This window comes from Neovison vison, chromosome 7, assembly GCF_020171115.1.
Source record: "Neovison vison isolate M4711 chromosome 7, ASM_NN_V1, whole genome shotgun sequence".
Lineage (NCBI taxonomy): Eukaryota > Metazoa > Chordata > Mammalia > Carnivora > Mustelidae > Neogale > Neogale vison.
This window is the reverse complement of record NC_058097.1, coordinates 67,814,778-67,842,668: the sequence shown is the minus strand read 5'-3', so window position 1 is coordinate 67,842,668 and position 27,891 is coordinate 67,814,778. Positions and strand designations below refer to the sequence as shown.

The 27,891-nt window shown below is 45.5% G+C and overlaps 1 pseudogene; it reads right to left on the bottom strand.

Annotated features, from left to right (window-relative positions):
- Positions 1-27,891, bottom strand: LOC122913422 (annotated as a pseudogene).

Below are 27,891 nucleotides of genomic sequence, written 5' to 3'. Positions count from 1 at the left end.
TCACGAGTGGAAGGGGTCTGTGCGCAACACCAGCTGGGGCTTGTCCTCATCCAGACCCTGGAACCACACGCTGAACCAGGCTGTGAACCCATGCAGCACGCAGGCTTTTCTGATCTCGAAGTGCAGCTCACCTTTCAGCGTCTGATCAAGCGGATGGTAAGAAGGGGACACAGGTTTTGTAAGCACAGGACTGGGCCACGAGGGTCCCCCCGAGCAAGAACTAGCAACTGTCAGCCTGGGCCTGCCCCACAAATCCCACCACCCTGCACTGCCCTCAGAACAATCTAGTTCAGCAACGGTGAACAGGACTTGCTGGTTTAGCTGAACACCTCCAACACCACATAAAATTTCCTCCTCCTGAAACTACTAAAACTGGCATCATAAATCCAAATGCTGCAGATAATGACAAAAGGTTTCAAGCAATCTGGGTCTCATCCACCCAGGCATGAGTGGAACCGAATTTCCTCTCAATTCTTTACATAAATGAAGTTCCAGGCCCGGTCTCTATTCTGCAAAACTACATGCAGAGTCAAGAGTTCAGTCTCCACGTTGTTCTGCCTGTCGGAACCCCATAGGGGCTGCCCAGGACCCCCACACTCGCTCGCTGCTCCTGCACCTCCCCACACACCACCAAATGAGGTCCCGTGGCCACACGCACCACCTCGTGGCAACAGGGGGAAGTAAAAGTAAGAATTAAGAATTCTGTCATCAACGGCAGTGAAAACAATTTTAATTCAGTCCTTGAAGAAACTGGATATGATGTATTAGAATCCAAAGATGCTGAAAATATTAAACATAAATCTGAAAAGAACGGATGATGTTGAAGAAGCCAGCGGTAAAGAAAATAACTTAAAAATATAAAATGCAAAACCAAACATAAAGAAGCAAAGACTCTGGGAAAATCAAAGCAAGGTTCATGATATCCGAAGAGAAGTCTCGGTGCGCGAGCGCCGTTGACAACATGAGAGGGAAGTGTGCATCTGGTCTCACCTCCCGGTCGGTGATCTGAATAGTCCTCATGTCCAGCTGTAATATGGTGCACGGCTCCGAGAGACAGTCTTCTGATTTCAAAATGTGGTTATACTTGGGCTTCGAAAAAAACCTCCTTAATTGCTAAAGATCTAGGGAAAAATTCAAAGACATTGCTCAGAGGCGTCACACCGACATCTTGGGCTCTGACACACGCACGCACGCACGACCACAGCACTCTTGGCATCTCTCCAGCATTCGAAGGAGTTCCAAGCCATGGCCTGCGGCACAAGGACACCGAGATGGGCTAGAGGTCCCCACAGGCGGACTGGGGAGACCACAGTGCAAGCGCCTCCCACCTCCACCCTCTGCGTAGTGCCTAAGCTCCTGGAAACCAACCGTTCTGCAGGCAGCGCCCAGACCCATCCCACCGCCCTCCTCCTGTCACGTTGACAGAGACCATGGGAGCCCAGTGGGGCTCCCTCGCCTGACCCAAACTCATCCCGTGGACACGTCCTCTTACAGCACAAGAAGGGCGAGTACAAGACAGTAAGATATTCACAGTAAATAAGACACTCCTGTTCTAGGTGACTCTCTCTGACCCGCATCAGCCCGACTCTCAGGAGGGGTCCCCACACACAGGGGCTGAGCCCCCGCACCATGCCTCCTCGTCACTGTGCCTGACCCCACTGCAGAACGTGGTGTTTGCCCAGTCACAACGTACCACGGGAAATTGTTCAAAAACTGAGCACAGCACTAACTTCTAAAATAACAATTGAAAGTCAACATTTTAATGATGCCACGATATGGCCACGTTTTTAAAAATATTTTTCTGATAATAATAATTATGCACATATAAAGAATTTGGAAAATATAGAAAAGTCCAAAGAAAAACCTTGAGTCTCCCATGCCCTTGCCTAGGCACTCTACTACAGTCATTTTCTCCCCTGGAGCTCTATTTGTGTGTTTCTATGCAAGCAGAAGCCATTTTGCGTATGTGGTCCATGTCCCCCCGTTGTCACCATCTCGTAATCCATTGGACGGGTGTACAGCCATCCAGCCACGCTCTATGGGACCGGCTGTTCCCCGTGCTGTGTGTTTGGGAGCAGGCTGTGGCGGCACCAATGGGGAAGGGGGTGGATGTCCCCCGCACCCACAGCTCTGGGCACACGGGCGCGTCTCCTCCACCTCACCTATAGCTCAGAGAGCACCAACTGCCATTTTAATGTGATCTTCATCCATTCAATTGGCAAAAATGGCATTTAATTTGCATTTCAATCACTAATAATGCTGGGATTTCTTTCAAATATTTATTGGTGACTTTAGTTTTTGTGACTTGATTATTTCTATAAGCAAGGAATAAGGTTAAAATTTCACTGGACACTCAGCTTTTCCTAACTGACTCTAGGGTCTGCCAGCTGGCACCTCCCTCCAAGCCGCGGCTGCCTTTTAAACCATGTTCAGCTGCTGACACACAGAGGCTGTCCATTTGTACAGACTCAAGTCAAGCAGTGCTTTTCTTCTTTCTGTTCACTTTCTTTCCATCCAAAACCTGACACATGGTCCCCCACCGATTCTGAGAGTTAATGCAGATGCTTTAACACAAATCTCTTAAATCCACGTGAAATTAAATTTCAGTGCACAGTATGAGAGAAGGAAAGTAGTTTCAAGGGGCTCATCCGTGGCCCAGAACATTCTGCCGCCTGTGCCCCTCATGCCCCACATCTCCCACACACACTGTGAGGGCCCGTCCTGTGCCGCTGCTTTGTCCTTTCCTTTCTCAGGACCACTCTGCCTTCATCACTGGGCCCCAAGCTTAGAACTCACACCTGGCCCTAGATGAATGATGGGCCAGCTCTTATCCTCTTTATGGTTTGGGTTGAGAGTGCAGTGGTCCAACATGTTAACTGGGGAAGGCGTCTTCCCGTGGCTTTATCATCTCTTTTTCTGAGTTGCTTAATAAGGGCCAAAAGAGCCCAGAGACTCCCTTCTTCTGTACCCAGCAGACATCCATGCTCACCGGGCCCTCACGGCATACGTGAGACGTCCTGCAGTACTGAGCCGTGGGGCCCCCTACTTCCCAGGGCTGACGCTGGCATCCCCAGACAACCAAGGCACACCAGCTTCCGTCATCATCTTCTTACGAGCAGTAACAGTGAGAACATGAAGGCCTCATCAGCCAATCATTTTAGATTACAACCTAGATCAGTGGTGCAAGTGCATCCGTGTCTACAATGAGGAAAGCGAGCACTGTGGGACGTCGCTTCCTCTGCAAACTGCCAGGGATGACTTCACAAATAACATTTTCTGATCCTTTAAAACTGAATAGCTCTTAGTAGGAGCACATATTTGTGTGTTAACAGACCATGTACCGATAAAGGCCTCATCTGTAACCGTGACCACATTTTCCCACTATATTTGAGCCTTGCTAACTCCCGTCACACCTGCTACCAGCATAAAGGCTTGAGGGTCGACCTGCCAAGTTCTCAGGCCTGGCGTGAATCCCCTTCAGTGCCGTGGTGGGCTCCGCACTCGGGGTCTCCCCAGCCCGTGCAGCAGAATACGCTGGCACACAGCTCACTGCACTCACTTGAGGGCACTGAGGTTGAACTCGTAGGCATTGTTCCAGAAGAGCACCTTGCTGTGGTAGTCCCGGTCGGCGCTGCAGGGCACCAGGTGCAGTGCGGCTGTGGTCGGCCAGATGACCCTGCCCTCCTTCAGCCACGTGTCCCAGGCATACAGGATCGACTGGATCATGAACTCAAACTACACAGGAGGGAGACACAGAGGGGACAGGGTGGCAGAGGCCACGTCTGTGACCAGTTGTCTGGGGGGCTGACCTGTACCCACAGCAGCAGTGGTGCTGACCCTTACCACAGCTTCGGCCAGAGTCCCACCAGCTCCCGTGAGACTGAGTCTACAGCCAGGCAGCCGCCATTCGGGAGACAGCTTCACCCTGTCCCCCGCCACCCCACGTCAGCTGCTACCCTGTTTCTAACAGCCCCTGTCACGGAGTTTTCACTGTCAGACTGTGTAAACTCGGCCTGGGGTATTCTCAGAATTTTCACAATCCTGTAAGTTCACTGAAATCACCTCGTAAAAACACAAGACATTAAAAGCAGGCACACCATGGAGGTTCACATGGTACTTAATTCGTTAAGAGCAGCCTAACAGTTCCCGTCACCCTCAGAGCTCCCCCGAGAGGTGGGAGCGATGCCTCAGCCTGCGACAGCAGCGGCAGGAAGCCAGCCTTTGTGTCAGAACCAGGGAGTGTGAAGAGTGTGCGGGGATAGTGCAGGGAGCGAGTGGGGACTGTGCCAGGAGTGTGCTGCCAGTATGTGTGGAGCATGTGGGGAGCATGCAGGGAAGGCTAGAGGCACTTCATTCTGTAGCCGAAGGGAAGCCACTAAGGTTTTTTTCTCAAATAATTTCAGGCAGTTTTCATTTCAGAAGTAGTAGATGTTCAGTATGGAAACATTCAGAAAAGTCAGAAAAGCATAAGCCTAAACAAAAGTCATGAGTAAAGCCAGCACCAAAGGAACCACTGCTCACTTGGCACTTTATCCCAAGGACTTTTCTTCACGTACACAGACATGCACGCAGGTGAAAACCATATACAGATAATTTTTAATTCTATTTTATTAAACTATCTATGGTAAATCAGTCAGTCTACTGATTTTAACCCTTGTATGGATCTGTGTATCCACAATCGGGACACAGAACATCTGCATGACCCCAAAACCCTCCTCCCACCACCCCCAACCTCTGGAAACCACTCAGCGGCCTCCCCGCAGCTTTTTGGAGAATGTCACACAAATGGAATCACACAATACGTACTTTTGAGACTGGCTTCTTTCCATCATAATAACAACTTTTTTCTACACTAATAGGTTCTGTCCTGTGCTTTCCATCCTGTTCTATGTCTTTCCTTGTTACAGTATCACACTGATTCCGTTACCCTTACTGATGCCACCCAGCTTTCTGGGGTCTGTCCCTGGCATCCAAGTACCAGCCGCTCATCCTTTATCGCCCAGCAGTAGCCCTGGTGCGGATGTACCCCAGACACGCATCCAGTCACCTGCTGGCAGACATTTGGGTTGTTTCCAGCTTTTTGGCACTTTTAACTGGAGCAGTGTAAGCACGTACAGGTTTCTGTGTGCGCACAGCCAGCGTTTCTGTGTCAGTACCCAGAACTGGAATCACCGGGCCACACAACAAGTGCACTGGTACCTCCAGAGGACACTGCCCAGTGGCCCCAGAGCAGCTGCATCAGTGCGGGGAGCCTCGTCAGTCCACAGCACTCAGAATCACAGAAACTCCAGCCTTCCCGGCAGGCGTGTGGTGGTACCGCTTACAGCCTCAGTCTGTGTTCCCCTGGTGACTGCTGTGCTTCCTGTCTTTTCACACGCTCCCTTCTCAGCCATCTGTATACTCTGGCAAACTCTCTGTTCAAGTCTTTTGCACATTTTTCACTTAGGTTGTTTACTTTCTTCCTGCTGAATTTTGAGAGCTGTTTGTATATTCAGGACACATATTAAATATGTGATTTGCAAATACTTTCTCCCACTATTACCATGTTTTTTTTTTTTCATTTTCTTTTACAGAGCAGACATTTTTAATTCTGATAAAGTCTGGCCTATGCTCTTTTCCTTTAATCGATCATATTTAAGAATCAACCAAAAACTCTTTGCCTAACCCATGACAATTTTCTCCCAAGATTTCTTTTAGAGTTTTATAATTTTACAGTCTATGCTATTAGATCTAGAATCAATTTTGAATTTTTTGGAAGAACATATGAGGCTTAAAAATGAAGTTCTTTTTCTCTTTTCTTTTCTTTTTCACATGTGAATGGCCAACTAACTGTGCCAATATCTTCCAATGAAAAGACTATCTTTTCTCCATTAAAATGATCTTGTTCCCCTGTTAAAAGATCAGTTAACCATGTTTTTAGGGATCAATGTCTCTACTTTAGCCATCGACCTATGTGTCTGTCCTGTCACCAGTACCACACTGTTTTTACCACACAACTTTACACTAAGTTTGAAAGTCAGTTTTAAAGTCAGTAATTCTTCAAATTTTATTCATCTTTTAAAAATTGTTGTACCCCAATGTTTATAGCAGCAATGGCCACAGTCGCCAAACTATGGAAAGAACCAAGATGCCCTTCAACGGATGAATGGATAAGGAAGATGTGGTCCATATACACTATGGAGTATTATGCCTCCATCAGAAAGGACGAATATCCAACTTTTGTAGCAACATGGACGGGACTGGAAGAGATTATGCTGAGTGAAATCAGTCAAGCAGAGAGAGTCAATTATCATATGGTTTCACTCATTTGTGGAGTATAACCAATAGCATGGAGGACAAGGGGCGTTAGAGAGTAGTAGGGAATTTGGGTAAATTGGAAGGGGAGGTGAACCATGAGAGACTATGGACTCTGAAAAACAGTCTGAGGGGTTTGAAGTGGCGGGGGGGTGGGAGGTTGGGGTACCAGGTGGTGGGTATTATAGAGGGCACAGCTTGCATGGAGCACTGGGTATGGTGAAAAAATAATGAATAATGTTTTTCTGAAAATAAATAAATTGGGGAAAAAAATTGTATCCACTGGGGTCCCTGGGGGGCTCAGTGGGTTGAGCATCTGCCTTTGGCTCAGGTCATGATCTCGGGGTCCTGGGATCGAGTCCCCCATTGCCTGCTTTTCCCTCTCTCCCTCCTCCTGCAACTCGCTCAACCTGCCCCTCCCCCTGCTTGGGCTCATTCGCTCTCTCTTCAATAAATACAATTTTAACAAAACCAAAAGACAACTGACAGAATGGGAGAAGATATTTGCAAACGACATGTCTAATAAAGGGCTAGTATCCAAAATCCATAAAGAGCTTAGCAAACTCAAAAAACAAATAATCCAATCAAGAAATGGGCAGAGGACATGAACAGACATTTCTGCAAAGAAGAGATGCACACATCCAACAGACACATGAAAAAGTGCTCCACATCACTTGGCATCAGGGAAATACAAATCAAAACCACAATGAGATCCCACCTCACACCACTCAGAATGGTTAAAATTAACAAGTCCGGAAATGACCGATGTTGGCAAGGATGCAGAGAAAGGGGAGCCTCCTGCACTGTTGGTGGGAATGCAAGCTGGTGCAGCCACTCTGGAAAACAGCACTGAGGTTCCTCAAAACGTTGAAAACAGAGCTACCCTATGACCCAAAGATTGCACTATTGGGTATTTAACCTAAAGATACAAACGTGGTGCTCCAAAGGGGCACATGCACCTGAATGTTTATAGCAGCAATGTCCACGATAGCCAAACTATGGAAAGAACCTAGATGTCCATCAACAGATGAATGGATCAAGAAGATGTGGTATACACAATGTAATACTATGCAGCCATCAAAAGAAATGAAATCTTGCCATTTGTGATGACGTGAATGGAACTAGAGGGTATTATGCTTAGCGAAATAAGTCAATCGGAGAAAGACAAGTATCATATGATCTCCGTGATGTGAGGAAGTGGAGATGCAACATGGGGGGTTTAGGGGGTAGGAAAAGAAAAAATGAAAGAAGATGGGACTGGGAGGGAGACAAACAATAAAAGACTCAATCTCAAAAAACAGACTGAGGGAAAAAAAACAGACTGAGGGTTGCTGGGGGGAGTGGGGACAGGAGAGTGTGGTGGGGATATGGACAGTGGGGTGGGTATGTACTATGATGAGTTCTGTGAAATGTGTAAACCTGGTGAGTCACAGACCTGTACTCCTGGGGATAAAAATACATTATATGTTTATTTAAAAATTTAAAAATTTAAATTAAAAAAATGTACCAACTATTCTAGTTTCTGTACTTTCCAAATAAAGTTTACAATGAGCTCATCTATACACACCAAACAACGCTGGTCTGACCCTGACTGGAACTGCGTTCTGTCTACAGACCAGTGTATGAACATCATTACTAATTTGTCTTCCAGTCCATGAACACTGTATCTCTCCATTTATTTGGGTTTTCTGTGACCTCTTTCATCAGCACCTTATAGTTTTTGGCCTATAAAACTTGTACATGTCTTGCCTTTCTAAGTATTTCACATCTGGGGGCTACTGCAAAAGCTACTGTACACTGTTAGTGTATAAAAACCCTCAAACAAAAATTAGCTGCCTGAATCCATCAGTACATTAGAAGGATCCTAATCTTCGATCAGGTGGAATTTACTTCTGGGATGCAAACACAGTTCAACATACAGCAAATCAGTAGATGTGATATACCACATTACCAAAATGAAGGATAAAAATCATATAGTCATTTCAATACGTGCAGAAAAAGCATTTAATAAAATCCAACTATATTCCATGATCAAAATCCAAAAATTTACAAATTAGGAGAATATCCCACAACATAATAAAAGCCACATATGTCAAGCATAGAGCTAGCACCATACTCGACAGTGAAAAGCAGAAAGCTTTCCTGTAAGATCACATGAAAGACAGGCATGTCCTCTCTCACCATTTTCTTTCAACATAGTCCTGAAAGTCCTAGCCACAGCAATAAGGCAAAGAAAAGAAATTTAATAAGCATCCAAAGCGGAAGGGAAGAAGTAAAACTGTCTCTATTTGCAGATAACGTATTATATATAGAAAATTCTAAAGACTCTACCAGAAAAACCGTTAGAATAACAAATTCAATAAAGCTGCAGAATATGACATTAATATGCAAAAATCAGTTTTGTTTCTATACACTAACAATAAACTATGAGAAAGAGAAATTAAGAAAATAATCTCATGTACAGTTCCATCAAAAATAATAAAATACCTTGGGGTTCCCGGGTGGCTCAATGGGTTAAAGCCTCTGCCTTCCTCTCAAGTCATGATCCGAGGGTCCTGGGATCAGGCTTTGAGTCCCGAGCATCGGGCTCTCTTCTCAGCAGGGGGCCTGCTTCCCTCTCTCTCTCTCTGCCTACCTCTCTGCCTACTTGTGATCTCTCTCTGTCAAATGAATAAATAATATCTTTTAAAATAATAATAATTTCAAAATACCTCAAAATAAATTTAACCAAGGGAGTAAAAAAGACAATGAAGAAAGAAATTAAAGAAGACACAAACAAACAGAAAGACATCCCCTGCTCATGGACAGGAAGAATCAGAATTGTTTACCCTTCTACACTCCTCAATCTACAGATTCAATTCAATCTCTATCGAAATCCTAATGGCATTTCTCACAGAAATAGGAAAAGCAGTCCAAAGACTCCAACTGAACACAGCAATCTTGAGAAAGAAGACTGAAGCCAGAGACATCACATTTCCTGGGTTCAAACTGTATTATAAAGCTGTCGTAATCAAAACAATATGGTACTGCCATAAAAACAGACACGTAAGTCAATGGAACAGAACAGAGAGTCCGGAAATTACCCCATGCATATGTGATCAATTAATTTTCAACAATGAAGCCGAGAACAGACAATGTGGAGAGTAGAAAGTCTTCGAGATGGTGCTGCGAAAACCGGTTACTGCTCTCCCAAGAGTGAACAGGAGCACTGTCTTACAACACACACAAAAATCAACTCCAAATGGATTATAGACTTGATTATAAAATTTTAAACCAAAAAATTATTAGAAGCAAACACAGGGAATAAGCTCCCTGACACTGACCATGCCAGTCGTTTTTTGGATGAGACACTAAAAGCAAAGACAACAAAAGCAAAAATAAACAAGTGGGGCTACATCAAACTGAAAAGCTTCTGCACAGCAAAGGAAATCATCAACAACAAAGAGATAGAGTTTCACACAACAAGGGGTGAAAACCCAAAACATACAAGGAACTCATACAACCCAAGAGAAAAATAAAAAAAAAAAAAACTATTTTAATTGGACAATGGGACTTGTTTTCCAAAGTCATATGAAGGGCAACGGACACATGAAAAGGTGCTCAGTATCACTGAGCATCAGGAAATGCAAACAAAAACCACACTGAGGTGTGACATCATACCCCTTACATCAAATATCAAAAAAACAACAGGAGGAACGACCGGGTGGTAAAGTCAGTTGAGCATCTGACTCCTAGTTTCAGATCAGGTCATGATGTCAGGGTTGTGGGCCTGAGTCCCATGTCAGGCTCCATGCCCAGCGGGGAGTCTGCATCTCTCTCTCTCCCCCTGCCTCTCCCCCCTGTGCTCTCTCTCTTTGTTCTAAAATAAATAAATAAATCTTTAAAATAATACAACATATAGCAGATGCTGGCAAGAATATGCAGAAAAGGGCAGGCTCTAAAACCACTGGTGGGAATGTAAACTGGCACAGCCACTGTGGGAACCCGTGTGGAGGACCCTCAGGAAATCAAAACTAGAAACACCATGAGACCCAGCAATCCCACTTCCAGATTATATCCAGAGGAAACAAAACCACTCTCTCAGAGAGGTGTCTGTACTCCTGTGTTCACAATCAGCAAGACAGGACAACAGTCTGGGGATGCATTGACAGACTAACGGATCAACGAAAAAGTGGGAGATACACACCTGAGACCACGTGACACACACTCTAGACACAGACAAACACGACGGGGAACCCCTCAGCTCTGGGATGGAGGAAAGCCTGCCGTCTGCAGGAACACAGATGATGCTAGAGGGCCTTCAGCTACTGAAGTAAGCCACACAGAGACAGACTGACACTGCATCCTTTCACTTACACATGATATTCTAAAAATAAAATTTTTTAACTGAACCCATAGAAACAGAAAGTAAAAAAGTGGTTACCAGGAGCTCAGGGGTGAGGAAAATAGGGAGACACTGGCAAAAAACTATCAATTATAAAATGAGTGAGGTCTGAGTATCTATTATATACACTGGTGACTACAGATGACAACACCATCACGGGGAGGTGACAGATGTGTTAACTCAATGGGGTAGTGGAGCAATGGGGAAGCTGTCGGTAATGTACACAAACACCAAGTCATCAAATTGCACACTTTGCTATCTTACGATTTCCTAATTATACCTCAATGCAAGAGAAGATAGACAACAGATAAACAGATTACAGAAAAAGAAGTGAGCTTCAAAGGGAAATTAGAGAATCAATTTCATTTACTATAGCACCAAGAACCATAAGATACCTGGGAATAAACCTAACCAAATAGGTAAACCTAACCAAAGAGGAAAAGAGGTAAAGTACTCGAGGTACTACAGAACACTCTTGAAAGAAATCGAAGAAGGCACAAAAAGATGGAAGACCATTCCATGATCTTGAGTCGGAAGAATAAACATTGTTAAAATGTCTATCCTGCCCAGAGCAATCTATACTTTTAATGCCATTCTGATCAAAATTCCACCGTTATTTTTCAAAGAGCTGGAGTAAATAATCCTAAAATTTGTATGGAATCAGAAGAGACCCTGAATTGCTAAAAAAATGTTGAAAAGCAAAAATAAAACTGGGGCCATCACGTTACCTGATTTCAAGCTTTTCTACAAAGCTGTGATCACCAAGACAGCATGGGACTGGCATAAAAACAGACACATAGACCAGTGGAACAGAGTAAAGAGCCCAGATATGGACCCTCAACTCTATGGTCAAATAATCTTCGACAAAACAGGAAAAAATATACAGTGGAAAAAAGATAGTCTCTTCAATAAATGGTGCTGGGAAAACTGGACAGCTATATGTCCATTCTCTTCGACCATTCTCTTACACCGTTCCCAAAGATAAACTCAAAATGGATAAAAGACCTCAACGTGAGACAGGAATCCATCAGAATCCTAGAGGAGAACATAGGCAGTAATCTCTTCAATATCAGCCACAGCAAGTTCTTTCAAGTTATGTCTCCAAAGGCAAAGGAAACAAAAGCGAAAATAATCTTTTGGGACTTCATCAATATCAAAAGCTTCTGCACAACAAAGGAAACAGTCATGAAAACAAAGAGGCCACCCACGGAATGGGAGAAGATATTTGCAAATGACAGTACAGAAAAAGGTTGATATCCAGGATATATAAAGGACTCCTCAAACTCAACACACACAAAACAGATAATCATGTCAGAAAAGGGGCAGAAGACATGAACAGACACTTCTCCAATGAAGACCTACAAATGACTAACAGACACATGAAAAAATGTTCATCATCATTAGCCATCAGGGAGATTCAAATCAAAACCACACTGAGATACCACCTTGCACCAGTTAGAATGGCCAAAATTAGCAAGACAGGAAACTGTGTGTTGGAGAGGATATGGAGAAAGGGGAAACCTCTTACACTATTGGTGGGAAAGCAAGTTGGTGCAGCCTCTTTGGAAAACAGTGTGGAGATTCCTTAAGAAATTAAAAATAGAGTTTCCCTATGACCCTGCAATTGCACTCCTGGGTATTTACCCCAAAGATACAGAAGTAGCAAAAAGAAGGGCCATCTGTACCCCAATGTCCATAGTAGCAATGGCCATGGTCACCACACTGTGGAAAGAACCAAGATGCCCTTCAATGGACGAATGGTTAAGGAAGATATGGTCCATATACACTATGGAGTTTTACGCCTCCATCAGAAAGGATGAATACCCAACTTTTGTAGTGACATGGACAGGACTGGAAGAGATTATGCTGAGTGAAGTCAATCAGACAGAGAGAGTCAATTATCATATGGTTTCACTTACTGTGGAGCATAAGGAATAACACAGAGGACATGGGGAGATGGAGAGAAGGGAGTTGAAGAAAATTGGAGGGGAGACGAACCATGAGAGACTGCGGACTCTGAGTAACAATCTAAGGGTTTTGGAGGGGAGGTGGGTGTGGACTTGAGTGAGCCTGGTGGTGGGGATTAAGGAGGGCACATCATTCATGGAGCACTGGGTGTGGTGCATAAACAGTGAATTCTGGTACACTGAAAATAATTTTAAAAATTAAAAAAAGTGAGCTTCAAGAGAGATTACAACTGAGAAATATTTTTTAAAATTTTTAAATGGTCTACAAAGTGAATATAACATCAATTTATGAAAATACGAATCTTACTTACATTATCAAGGCATGTTCATGTCAGGTTCTAAACCAACACGCTTCTGGGCATTAAATTTACTCACCCTTAATTTATGCTCATTATCCCCTTTATTTATTTGCTTAAAAAACATAAAAAGAAAAAGAGTGTAAGAAAAAAACAGGAACAAAGAACAACAAATAGAACACAGTAACAATATGGTGTATAAATTAATCGACTATATTAACAAACACTTTGAATGCCCATGGTTTAAATATACCAATTAAAAGACAGAAATTATCAGAGTGGTTCAAAAACAAAGACCGAGGACATTGGGAGTGTATGTGCTCTGGTGAGTGCTGTGAAGTGTGTAAACCTTGCGATTCACAGACCTGTACCCCTGGAGATAAATATTCATATGTTTATAAAACAATAAAAAATTAAAAATAAAAAAAAAATCTAAGACTGAACTAGGTGCTGTCTCTAAGAAACTCCAAACACACTGATGGTGCACCCGCCTGGCTCAGTCAGAAGAGTGTGCAACTCTAGATCTCAGGGTCATGAGTTCGAGCCCCACATGGGGTATACAGATTACTGAAATATTTTTTAAGTTAATAATAAAATGAACAAATAGATATACTGATATTTAGAATTTAAAAGTAAATGGACGGAGACAGACATACGATGCTAGCACTGATCCAAAAAAAGCATGAGTAACTTGTTATTTTCAGAAAGAGCAGACTTCAGATGAAGGAAGTTATCAGAGATAAAAAGGGGCATAACCTAATGACGAAGGGGTCAATTCTCCAACAAGACTTTATACACCCTAACAACAGAGCACCATGTGTGAGGGGAAAACAAAGAGAGCTGCAAGGGGAGAGAAGAAGCCGGCGGCCCTGTCCCAGAGAACAGATCCAACAGGCAGAAATTCTGCAAGGACACGGTGAACTCACCACCACCATCTACCCCGGGATGTGCTGCACCATCTACAAACCGCTTCATCCAAGGGCAGAATACACCACCTTCCCAGTCTCCAGGAGCACTCTCTGTAAGACACATTCTGTCCTTCTCAGGCTCCCACAGAGCACTCAGAAAGAGAGACACGTTCTGTCCTTCTCAGGCTCCCACAGAGCACTCAGCAAGAGAGACACGTTCTCTCCTTCTCAGGCTCCCACAGAGCGCTCTCCAAGAGACATGCCCTCTCCTTCCCGGGCACCCATGGAACATCTCCAAGAGAAACGTTCTCTCCTTCTTGGGTCACCATGGAGTGCTCTCCAAGAGACACACCTTCTGGGCCATAAAACACATCTTCACAAATGTAAAAGAAGAGAAATCATAAAATGTCTGCTCTCAGACCACAGTTTTAACAGAGTTAAGCTTGAAATCAAGAACAGAAAGATAGCTGGATAATCAAACAACAGTGGATAAATGAAAAAGTATTTCTAAAAAAAAACAAATACAGGATCAAAGAAGAAATCTCAGTAGAAATTTTAAAAATATTTTGAATGTCACCAAACCCTTTGTGCATTAACTGATAGAGACATGTTTTATCTTGTAAACTGTTCATATGTTAATGTAGATTACACAGATTATTTTTTAATATGACAGAGATAGAGAGACAGAGAGAGGGGGGACACAAGCAGGGGAGTGGGAGAGAGAGAAGCAGGCCTCCCACTGGACAGGAAGCCCCATCCCAGGACCCTAGGATCGTGACCCGAGCTGAAGCCAGATGCCCAACACCTGAGCCACTACCCAGGCATCCCCCACAGATTCATCTTTAAATACTGAACCAGCCTTCAATTCCAAAGATAACCTCTTCTCTGTTAGAATGTTATTCCTTTTGTGTACTGCGGGGTTACACTTGCTAGTACTCCTGAGAACTTCTGCATTTATGAACAAGAGTTACTGTGTTGGGTTTTTGGTTAGGGTTTGGTATTCAGGTCATGCAGGTCTCACCAAGAGAGCTGGGAAGTCTGTCCTCTTCCATTTTCTGAAAGACACTGTTCAGATCTGGTGTTATTCTTTCTTAGAATGTGTTCATACATTTCACCAGTGAAATAATTTAGGGCTACAGATTTCTCTTCAGAAGGTCTTCAACTGTAAGTTCAATATCTTTACTAGTTATTTCATTATTCAGGTTAACTACTTCATTGTGGGTTAGTATGGAAGGTTGCAGTTTTCAGAAGAATGGATGTTTTCATCTAAATTTCTGAAGCTGTGTCTGCGGGGAGAGAGCCAGAGGAAGAATAACAATGAACTCAAAACCAGCTCAGTGTACTTCAAACCCTGGTCTTCCTTCACAGTCTTTCTGCTCCTATATGTCATTCCAAGTCCTGCAAAAGCGTCTCCCTGAGCCCGGTCTTGGACCGAAAGCTGCATTACATGGGACAGACAGGATGGGGTGTGCTTTACTCCGTCTTACCAGGAACTAAAGCAACGTCATGGCTACATATGATTTTCTTTTTAATTTATGCATTGGAGAGACAGAGAGCCTGAGTGCACAAGGAACAGGGGAAGAGGAGGAGAGAGTCTCAGGCAGACTCCACACTTGGCAGGGAGGCCAGTGCAGGGCTCGGTCTCGGAACCCTGAGATCACAACACGATCCCAAACCGAGTCAGACACTTAACCGAGGGCACCAGTATGTATGATTTTTTAAAAAACAAAACTGGATTCATGTTGTAAGTACTTTTTTGTGCTTTTTTTTAATTCCACCAACCTATGGCTTTTCTCTAAGATTATTAAAAGTTGAAGGTGTACAGACTGGTGATTTGGTTTACATACATCGTTAAACAATTACAACAGGGTTATCTATCACCTCCTACTGACACATTGAAAAGATAGAAAAACTTCACCTTGTGATAAAAACTCTTAGATCTCCTGGGATCGAGCCTTGCATCAGGCTCTCTGCTCAGTGGGGAGCCTGCTTCCCCCTCTCTCTCTGTCTCTCTCTCTGCCTACTTGTGATCTCTGTCAAATAAATAAATAAAATCTTAAAAAATAGTAAAAAAAAAAAAAAACCAACCCTTAGATCTATAGCTGACCTTGGGTCAAGCAAGGATTAAGACACTGACATCCCACACAGTCAAAAATGCACACAGAACCTTTGACTCCCAAAAACTAGATTCCTAATAGGCTACACTGACCTGAAGCCTTAACAGGAGCATAAACAGTCAACAGGCATTTTACGTTATTTGTATTGTGTACTGCGTTCTGACAAAGTAAGCTATAGAAAAGAAAATGTTAAAATCATAAAGCACTGTCCTATATTTATAAAAAAAAAATTCCATGTATAACAGAGCCCACACAGTTCAAACCCATGTTGTTCGAGGTTCGACGGTCCTCTGGTAAGACTGTCTCATGCATCTCACAGCAGTGTCACTGGGGTTGCCACGCTGTATGTGATGGCCTCAGTGCTCACCTGTGTGGTACCTGAAAGTCTGTACCTTTCAACCGCAGCCCTCCAATTCTTTCTCCCCTCAACCTCCCTCCCTCCACTAACCACAAATTTGATCTCTTTTTCTAGGAGTCTGGTGGGCGAGTTTTGTGCTGCTGGTTTTAGATTACACGTATAAATGAGACCATAAAATATGTCTCTGTCTGACTTACTTCACTTAGCATAATTCCTTCAAGGTCCGTCCACATCACGGATGGCAGGGCGTCGTGGCTCACGGCCATCCGGCACAAAACAGAAGACAGCACCCTGACAACCACCAGGTGGCTTTATTCAGCACGACAGCCATGGCTCTCCCCAAGATGTTCTGCTCACAACAGCACCTCCAGATCCAGTCCACACCCCTCCATGGAATCTGAACTTCCCTGGCACAATCCACGGCCATCCCACATGGCCCAGCGCCCATCCACGGCCATCCTGCATGACCCAGCAGCCATCCACGGCCATCCCCCGTGGCCCGGTGCCCCTTAGTAGCACGCAGGTCCCCATCCACTCGGACAGCAGCACGTCCACCGTCTCTGGCAGCACCACATCCTCCACCTTCTGCTTGAACACAGTGATGATGTCGGCAAAGCCATTCTGCATGGCCAGCTGCCCTGTGTGCTGCGCCATCTCACTGGCCTCCACTGCATACATCTGCATGTCCCAGAAGGACCATTAGCAAGAGTCCCACCAACAGAGCAGGCTGGCATCCACTCTCCCTGGGCCCAAGGCTCCAGCCAAGCCAGAGGCAGCCTCAAAGAAAACAGCGACAGAAGGAAAGAGGTGTGCTGGATAGCAGGGACAGATCTCCAACAGACGAGCCCTGACAAGGGAGCTACCTCCCATCTTAACTCCACCTTCTGCCTAAGACAGATGGGGACTGCTGGAGGACAGAAGAGTCTGCATGCACACCGGGTACCCGTCTCAGAGGCCCTGTGGGCCAGACACTGTGACCCAGCTCCCATACACAAAGCCACATACTCCAGAGTTTCCCACTCCACCCTGAGAACGGTCGGACTTTAAGGGTATGAGCGGCTGAGACAGCTTCAAGCCCAGGTTGTCACTGGAAGGTCCTGAGTGTTACATCTTTGTTCCGATTGCATCTTAATTCCAGTGATCACTGTCCTGCAGTTTCCCGTATAAACTAGAATTTCACCCACCTGTGTCAGGGGCATTTCAGAGGCTTCAACTCTAGAGCCTCACACATGCTCTGCAGGGAAGAGGAGAAAGGACCCCAGCATGCATCATGGAGAGAGGTCTGTCCTATCCCTGCCAGGTGGTCCTTGCTTGGTGCAGGGATAACACATGGATAACACATGGACAGGGATAACACCGGGATAACGCTTGTGACCTACACAAGCGGCCCAGCCCCAGCACACAGACATGTGTTCCTCTAGCTGATAAGCATGTTACAAAAAACATCTGACCGCACGCAACTCTGATATTCTCTGCTCTATTCTACTCTACTCGGTGCTGCTGTTGACTCAGCAGGCCGAGGTCATGACCGCCGACAGGCTCAGCCCACAAGAACACATTGCCCCTTTCACCAACATGATGCCTTTGCATGCGAACGACACGTCCCCAGACTCAGCTTGAAGCTACTGAAGGAGAGCTGTTTCTTACTCACGGCTTTAGGCTGCACATAGTGGGCACAAAAGAGGCTGATGATCCCCATTCTTCAGCCGACATCCAGAATCACTTTATCGTTCAGGGATTCTTTACTTTGCATGATAAATTGTGGTATTTAGTTGTCCGCGGCTGGTCTGCCAACATTTCCAAGTGAAGTTTCTAGAGGAAATACACATTAGGAATCACTGCCTGTAATATGAACTGTGCTGAGCTCTGGTTTAAGAAGGAAGATCAGAGTCTGAGCTAATAAGCCCCTTGAGCCCACCATACATGCCTAAAAATACAAGCAACAAAGAAAAAAAAAAAACACAAATCCCGAAGACCTAAATATGCTGGCATATAAAAACACAACAGTGAAGAAATGAAATGGAATTTTCTGGAATCCTTTCAGTTCAGTGTGATGCTACCTACAACTTCACCCTATACCTCCCCAAGAGCCGGATGAGCACACAGGTGGGTAGACCACTCAGGAAGTGGAGCAGACACTGCCCTCCTGACCACTGTTCCCACTGGAGACAGGAGGAACCACCAAATTCCCCACCAGTTACCACTTGGCCAAGTATCCACCAAGAGAGATGCCAGAGGAGGTACACTGGCCCCTCATGAAACTACAGCTCTGGAGGGAGCTGACGAACCCACAATGGTGAGCTCAAGGTCTCCAGCCATGTCCAGAGGGAGGAAAACACATGAAGCGCAAGATAACATAAAACCCCATGGGAATCACGCCAATCCCCAGAGAATAAAAGAAAGGGTCCTCCAAATGGTTTATGAAACCATGGGTGGAAGTCAGAGCCCAGAATGGCTGCACCCACAACACTGGCCCCCACGCCCAACTTTTCAGGTCTCGAGCTGCAGAACACCCAGTGTAGATATAGTTTGGCTGCAAGGCAGACACTGAAGCTGACCTCGTCAGCACAGATAGGAAGTCTGTTCAGGGACTTCATGAGCCCATGAGTGTCACAAAGACACTCAGCACTGAGAAACAAAAGACTGAGGGTCAGAGGAGACACAATCAATATTCAGCCATCCCACCTGAATAGTCCACCTTGACAGAAAGTCAGAACTAGGTTGCTAAGGTGTACATATAACCTGACAGAAATAAAAAGAAAAATGAGCAAATTATATGAAAGTTTAGCAAAAAAAAAGAAGAAATAGAAAAGGCCAACAAAATATAGAAGATGATCAATCTGACTTTAAAAATGGAAATCAAAATCAAGAAATACCATGATTCACTTTTAAGATGAGAGATCTGTATTTACTTTAGTGATGTGTGGTTGGGAAACGAGGATTCATGTACACTGGTGGTATACAATTACCAATCTTTCTGGAGGGGAAACTGGCAAAACCCGCCAAAGTGAAAAAACACATACACCCGACAAATTTACCCAAGAGAAATTCTAGCAGAAGTTTAGCAAGATTTCTATAAGAGAAAACCCATTAGAGCACTGCTTGTCATGGGGCAAAGCTGTTAATCAAGCAAACCACCAATAGGGCCTTTTTAAAATCAGTAAGATACTCTTGATAGTCTGAAAGCTCTACAGATGCCTGAGTGCCTCAGTTAGGCATCTGACTTCAGCTCGGATCATGATCCCAGGGTCCTGGGATCGAGTCCCACATCGGGCTCCCTGCCCCGCGGGAGTCTGCTTCTTCCTCTGCCCGCTGCTCCCCCTGCTTGTGCCCGCTCTCTCTTCCTGACAAATCAGGAAGTAAATAAAATCTTTCAGAAAAATAAGTCTGAAAGCTCTAATCATATACATACATCAAGGGGTTTTCCTTTACTGTAACACGTTGAACCATGAAATGGGACACACCTACCAAAAACGTACATGAGAAAGGGCCCTGCAGCTTGTGGGTTACACAGCAAACACTCGTGCAATGACAGCAGATGCCTGCCGGCACCCCACACCTTCCCAGCCCGCCCTGAAGCCAGGAAAGCCAACCTCACTGAGCGCGGAGAGGGACGCCACAAGGGCTGGGCCGGCTCAGTGCTACCCACTACCAGTCCACCGTGGCGGACTCTGAAAGGAAGCAGGTTTACTACCCCAGCAGGTAGAAGATCTTCTCTTGGCCTAGCAACAGTCCAGCCAATGAGAAACTGCCGCATTTGGCCAATGAAAAGCTGCCGCCGCCCTTCAGAGGGCGTTCCTTCCACACAACCCCACCCCCTCCCCCTTCCTAACGAAAAGCCTCCTGGCCTTGGTTCTCCAGACTGGCCTGCAGTTCCCCACGGGGCGCTTGTCCTGCCCTGCGGTTCCTCCGCTTCTCCTGAAGAAGCCCACTTTGTTGGTACGGCCGTTATTTTAAGGCTGCTGCCACCAGACGCCCTGGCAACAGGAACCACCATCCTGACTCCCAGAGAACCAGCTCCCTGGTCGCTTCCCTTCATAAACATCTTCCAACACTGCTTTTTAACTTTACATAACTGAATCAAAAGTTATTCTTTCATGTCTTGCTTCTTTCACCCAACATCCTGTCTGTGATGTTTATTCAGCACGCATCAGTTTTTGTCTAGCTTTAAGATGTAAACAGGGTCTACCTAGACCATACAGTTATGGGTCTTTGTCCTAACTGGGGAAAAACTTAAAAAAAAACTAATAAGCTATTTATTTATTTAGAGTTATTATTGTTGGTTTATGTAACATTTTTGTATTTTATTTTTAAAATAAAATGTGTTACTTTATTTTAAATATTGAGAAAAGTTCATCATCTCATTGTTCAGATAACATCTCTAAACCACCATGGGACACTCCAGCCCACCACATGCTTTTGTAGGGTCTTCCAGCTAAGAATGGCTTTCACATTTTTTAATTGGTTAGGGTAAGGGTTTGCTCATTTCCTCATGGTCTTACAGCCACTCACGCACCACGATGGCAGAGCCGAGGAGCCACATGCCCTGCTGAGCCAAAGAAAACTTCTGTGCACCCTGTGCTAAGCCATGAAGAGGAGCAGCCCAGCTGAAGCTAACTTGAAAGCTGAGGCAGGAAACCGCCACCTCCATAGCCCCAGCCGTACCAGGGTTCCATAGCTGCCAAAGTACTCCTCGTCCTGCCACGTGTCCTCAGGGTCACAATCCCCCAGGTGCTTCCTGAGGTGGTTTGCAAGTACATACCCACAGCAGCCCCTGTGCTCGCCCCACCACCAATCAGCATTTGTCTGCCTCAGGATGAGAATTTTTTCTCCCCTCAAAAAGCTGAGCTGGATAAAAACATATAAAGAAGTCAAAATTCAAGAAAAACCTGTAGTTGGTATTTCAATAGTGGCTCAGTGATAAGCCCCCCATCATTGGGGCCCAAATCAGCTATTTTAAAAGACTCAATGGTTAATTACACAAACTCACAATTTCTGAAAATGATACCAACATTGAGAGACTTTTGTGGAACATCTACATGAAAGAAAGCACAGCATAACTGATATTTTTTAAAGGAAAGATTAAAAATTTTTGATCAACTTAAGACAGAATTTCTCTATCGTCTCTTTGCTATAACTCGGCTATGTGGCAGCTGATTCACTTACTGGAGTAGAAAAAACTACATTTAAGTCAGTATCTTTTTTAAAGTTTTATTTATTTGAGAGAGAGAGAGAGTGGGAGTGGGAGGAAGGCCAGAGGGAGTGGGAGAGAGGACCTACAGCAGACTCCCCACTGAGCACTGAGCATGGAGCCCAGTGCTGAACTTGACCTCACAACCCTGAGATCATGACCTGTGCTGAAATCAAAAGGCAGATGCTTAACCATCTGAGCCACCATCTTCAAGTCGGTATTTTTATTTTATAGCCTTAATGTTTATTAACTAGAATAGGTTCTAAATCAAGGTTTCTAAAAAGAAACTGCAACAGGTGCTTCCTTCCCCCATTCCTCACCCAGATATCTTTCACCTAAGGCTTGGCATCAGAATCTGTTAGTCTGGGAAAAGAAGGATCACTCACAGGTCTCAATTGGCTCTAAACATCTGAATACTTCTTTACTTAACTTTGGTATGACTTATTCAAAATTCTTATCTGATTCTGTCATCTAGCATGCCATTTAGCCAAATCCATAAAACATGAACCCAAGGTCCGAGGCCCCTGCCTGTAAGCAAGTGTGTAGGGTTACCTGCATCTGGTCATCGCAGAATAGTCTGCAATGGCCATGAGCTCTTCTGGCTGCACACCCTCCTGGAGCTGCTCCCGGTCACCACACTCCACCACACTTCTCCCTTCCGCTCAAAACCAAGGAAAGAACAGAGGATGACTGTGGGGCTTCTCTCCGTGTCCATCCTAACAACCTGTAACCTTTGGTTATCAGGAAGGTTTCAAATGAAGAGCCACGTGACCATGGTTAATCACAAAATTTGGGTCATCTTCACCAGCAGGATCAAGGGATCTCACCCTTACTCCACTTCTCCTTTTCGTCTCTAGTACAAAATTACTTGCATCCTAAGAAGTACATCAAAGAAGTAAGAAAAAGGCACTTTTAGTGTCTACTTGGTGACTGATGCTGATCACCAGCAACTCCTTCTGAAAGTGGTGACTGGACCCAAGAGAAAGAAGACCTGCTTCTAGGCCTCATGCTCTCTGGACCTCTACAGACTGGAGGACAGAACTGGGCAGACTTCCAGAAGGTGCCAGGGGCCAGGCCCAACCCTCACGGTCTGACTTGGGCAACAAGTCTGCTCATATAGACTGCTCAGGACCCAAAAGGGGAGCCTGAGACCACACACTGCCCAGTCTCTACTTTCTGTCAGAAAAGGCTTGTCTGGAAGAAGTCCACTGGAGGTGGCAGAACCTCCAAGCCCGTGTTCCAGTTCAATGCAGCAACTCCTTCCCAATATGTGCATTTTTAAATAAGTTTCCTAAACATACACATAATTCATGTTCTTTGTAACATATGTGAAGCACAAGTGTACACAGAGGAAAATTAAAACCATATTTATTCTCACCCACTGGTCAGAAATAATGAGGCTTAACAAGTTAACATTTATATTTTTTTCAGGCTTTTTTTTCCCCAAGATTTTCTTTATTTACTGTCAGAAAGAGAGAGAGTACAAGCAGGAGGAGGGGCAGGCAGAGCATACAGAGAGGAAGCAGCCTCCTCATCAAGCAAGGAGCCCAAAACAGGACTCAGTCCCAGGAACCTGGAATCATGACCTGAGCCGAAGGCAAACACTTAATGGAGTCACCCAGGCATCCCTCGGGCTTTATTTTTAAGATTTATTTACTTTGAGAGTGAGAAAGAGCACTCCTGGGTGGGAGAGGGGCCGGAGAGGGAGCGAGAGAATTTCAAGCCAATTCCCTGCTAAGCACAAGCCTGACAGAGGGCTCGACCTCATGACCCTGAGGTCATCACCTGAGCCAAACCCAAGAGTTGGACGTTCAACTGACTGAGCCACCAAGGCACCCCCAGGCCCCCTTTTAAGTGTACACATAGCATGTGCATACAGAGTGTTTACTGGGATCATGAAATTCTGCCTTGTGATATGTGTCCCACTTATTAAATTATTTTTTTATTAAGTTCTATTTGCCAACATGCTGTACATCGTTAGTTGTCTATGTAGCATCCAATGATTCATTAGTTGGGTGTAACACTCACTTATTATATTCCTAACATTTTTCCTCCTTGTTAAATTATTTCTTAATACCTCTTCCTAACATTTGGTAATATTGATCAGCCACAAATGGAGGTGTGGTGTCAAGAAACCATGGAAGATTTCCCACACTGGGGCTTGTGAGATGCTCCAAATAGCCAAGTTTCTTTCTACTGGACAGGGGGAGTCTGGTTTGTTTTCTCTGGTTTCTCCATGTGGAAAGTTTGGTAGCAGAGCACCCCGTATGGATGCCTCAAAACACCCCTCCATTGACCATTGCAGCTGAGGAACATGGAGGGTTCGTTCTGGTGGCTCTGGGGCATTGTATCGAGGCCTTGAGTTGACATGGAGTCTCATGAAGATGGGTCACAATGCTGGTTTGTTACCAGGGAGATCATAGAATGTGCTGGTTGCTAAGGGACCATGCAGGGTTCAACTACCCTGAGGGTTTGGCACAGGTCCAAGAGCACGGTTTCCTTCTCGGGGAGGAGATGTTCTGTTCTGTGGCTCAGGGACTGTATGTTGTATCATAAGTTGGTATTCCAGAACAGGCCTCTGAGGACAGATACCTGAAAAACTAATCTAGTGTGCCAATGAAGTCCTCGGGGAATGTCAGGTTCAATCTATTGACTCAGGACAATTGATCTGGGTGTCTACCTGGATGGAGCTGATCAGGGTGTTTCAGACTGTGCATTTGCATCCAGAGCGGCCTCCATTATTGGGCTGGGCTCAGGGGCCTTGCAGGTTTCTCCTAATCTAGAGGTAATGGGCAAAAGTAATGGGCACAGTTTCCTTGAGGATCGAAGGCACAGTCCTGTGTTGTGCCTTCAGATACCAGATCCTGGAGGTCCTGTGAGCCATGGTTTTAGGAGGGTAGTCTGCAAACACAAACTCAGATTAGGGTTAATGGCGAGGTGATTGCAGGCCAAATGCATAAACCTGGAAGGCAGCTCATCAGGAACTGTAAATCGGATGAGTCGAAGGTGGAAGCACACGATTTGTATCTGGATTGTATGTCCAGGATGTCCTCGGAATGCAGGTGTGGTCTCAGGTCCATGGCAGATTTTTCCTCTCAATGATCCTGGTAGCTCCCAATAGTTTGGTGGCTTTCTCGGAGAAGGGAAGAGTGCTGTTTTCCATCCTAAGGGTGCCCCAAATTAGGGATTTCAGAGACGGGCTCTGTGTCTGGGCCCCTGGAAAATCCCACCAAGGGTTAGGATTTGGGCCTAGGTGTGTACCAGGACTGCAATGCAGGATCCTGGTGGTGCAACTGAGAGCATTTTTTTGAAAGCATGCTCAGGCTGAAGGTCACAATGCCTGCTTGTGCCCAGGGCAGCCCTTATGAGTGGGCGTGGTCTCCATGGCCATGCAGCTGGCTCTAATGCTGAGGGTTGAAAACCCATTCCAACAGCCAGGATTCATGCCATGGGGAAGGAGGAGTTCTCCTTTATTCTTCAGGTTTCCCCATTGGCAGGGATTCCAGCAAAGTCTGGGGACAGATGCCTGAATACCAAGGATAGGAAGAGATAACAGACTTGGGCCATAGCTGGTCTCTCATGCTGGATATGGGCCCTGATCTCTGGGTGGCTGCCACTAGGTCTTGGCTCAGGATCTGTCAAAAACAGCACTAGTGTACAGGGCAGCCTATAAATCGGGGTTCCCTCGAGCGCTGAGCACATCCATCCTCATGTGGAGTCTGGGCAGTCTCACCAGGCCCTTCTTCTTTCTATGGGGAAGACAGAATGTTGCGTTGTAGCTCCAGAATTCCCTCTCAAGAGGGCTTGCTGACCAGGAGGTTGAGGATGGGATTTTAAACCCAAGCTATGGTTAAACTCAGTCAACTGAAAGGCAGTTCCTGTCTATAGTGACTGAATCGAAAATCCAGCACCTAAGTAAGAGCAGATGTCAGATTTTTGCTCATGCTGGAGTTTGTGTCTATGATGACTGACAAATGGAGGGGTGTCAAGAAGCCATGGAGGATTTCCCACGCTGGGGATGTGAGATGCTCCAAACAGCAAGGTTTCCTTCTACCGGACAGGGGAATTCTGGTTTGTTGTCTCCAGGGTCCCCCATGTGGAAAGTTTGTGTAGCAGAGCACTCCCATATGGATGCCTGGATACCACACCTCCACTGACCATTGCAGCTTAGGAACATGGCAGGTTCATTCTGGTGGCTATGGGGCGAAGGACCAAGGACTTATTTTGACATGGAATCTCATGAAAATGGGTAACAATGCTGGTTTGTTCCAGGGAGATCTTAGAAAAGCTGGTGGCTAAGTGGCCGTGCAGGATTCATCTACCTGAGGGTTTGACACAGGTCCAAGAGCACGTATTCTGTTTGTGTCAGGAGATGTTTCATTGTGGGGCTCAGGGACCATATGTTGTATCATATTGGTATTCCAGAACAGGCCTCTCAGGCCAGATACCTGAAAACATAATATAGGGTTCCAATGAGGTTGTAGGGACATGTCAGGTTGAATTTTCTGATTCAGGACCATCGACTCGGCATCTTCCTGGAAGAAGGTGATCAGGGTGTTTCAGACTCTGCATTTGGCTCCAGAATTCCCTATCAAGAGGGCTTGCAGACCAGTCGGGTGAGGATGGCATTTTAAACACAAGCTACGGTTCAATTCAGGGCCAAGCGGAAGGCAGTTCCAGTGTGCAGTGCCTTATTCGAGATATCCAGAAGCTGAGTAAGGGCGGATGTCAGATGTTTGCTCATGCTGGGCTTTGTTTCTATGATGACCGACAAATGGAGGAGTGGCGTCAAGAGGCCATGAAGGATTTCCCCCGATGAGGCTTGTGAGATTCTCCAAACAGTAAGGTGTCCTTCTACTGGACGGGTGGAATCTGATTTGTTTGATGCAGGTTCCCTCATGTGGAAAGTCTGGATAGCAGAACTCTTTGGCATGGATGCCTGGAAAAAACACATCCATTGATCATTGCATCGGAGGAACATGGCAGGTTCGTTCTTGTGGCTCTGGGGCGAAGTACCAAGGCCATGAGTTGACATGGAGTCTCATGAAGATGTGTCACAATGCTGGTTTGTTACCAGGGAGATCTTAGAATTTCTGGTGGCTAAGGGGCTGTGAAGGATTCATATACCCTGAGGGTTTGACAAAGGTCCTGAGCGCGGCTTTCATCTGGGGAAAAGAAATGTTCTGTTGTGGGGCTCAGGGACCATATGTTGTATCATAAATTGGTATCCCAGAAGAGGCCTCTGTGGACAGATGCCTGAAAAGCTAATCTAGGCCTCCAATGAGGTCCTAACTACATGTCAGGTACAATCATCTGCCTAAGGAACATTGACTTTGGTGTCTGCCTGGATGGAGATGATCAGGATGTTTTAGACTGCCCAATTGTGTCCAGAGTGTCCTCCAATATTGGGGTAGCCTCAGGGGCCTTGTAGGTTTATCCTAATCTGGAGGATTTGGGCAACTGTGACGGGCACAGTTTTCTTGGGGATGACAGGCACAGTCATGTGGTGTGACTCCAGAAACCCCATCCTGAAGGGCATGTAAGCCATGGTTTTGGGAGAGAAGTGTGCAAATATAAACTCGGGTTAGGATTAGTGGTGAGGTGATCGCAGGCCCAATGCATAGACCTGTAGTGCAGCACATCAGGAATGGCAAATCAGGTGACTCGAAGGCAGTAGCACAGGGTATTGTACCTGGATTTTGTATCCACGATGGCCTCAGAATTCAGATGTTGTTTCATGCATCCATGGGAGATTTTTTCTCTGAAGGACCCTGGCAGCTCTCAATAGTTTGGTTGCTTTCTAAGGGAAGCAAAGAGTACTGTTTCCATCTTAGGGGTGCCCCAAAACAGGGATTCCAGTGACGGACTCTGGGATGGGCGCATGAAAAATCCCACCAAGAATTAGTATTTGGGCCAAGGTGCGTACCAGTCATGCAATGCCGGATCCTGGGGTTGCAACTGAGAGTGTCTGTTTGAAAACATGCTCAGAGTAGGGTCACAATGCCTGTTTGTGTTCAGGGCGGCCCTCAGGATTAGGTGTGATCTCCTTGACCATGCAGCTGGTTCCCTTTCTGATGGTTTGATACCTATCCTAACAGTCAGGATTCCTGCCATATGGAACGAGGAGTTCTCTATTGTGCTTCAGGTTCCCACATTAGTAGGGATTTCGGCAAAGGTCTGGGGCAGTTGCCTGAATACCAAGGATGAGTAGAGATGACGGCCTTGGGCCATGGCTGGTCTCACATGCTGGATATGGATCCCACACTCTGGGTCGCTGACACGAAGTCAGGGCTCAGGCACTGTCAGACACAGCACTAGTAGCCAGGGCAAAGTATAAATCCGGGTTACCTCGAGGGCCGAGGAGATTGATCTTCAT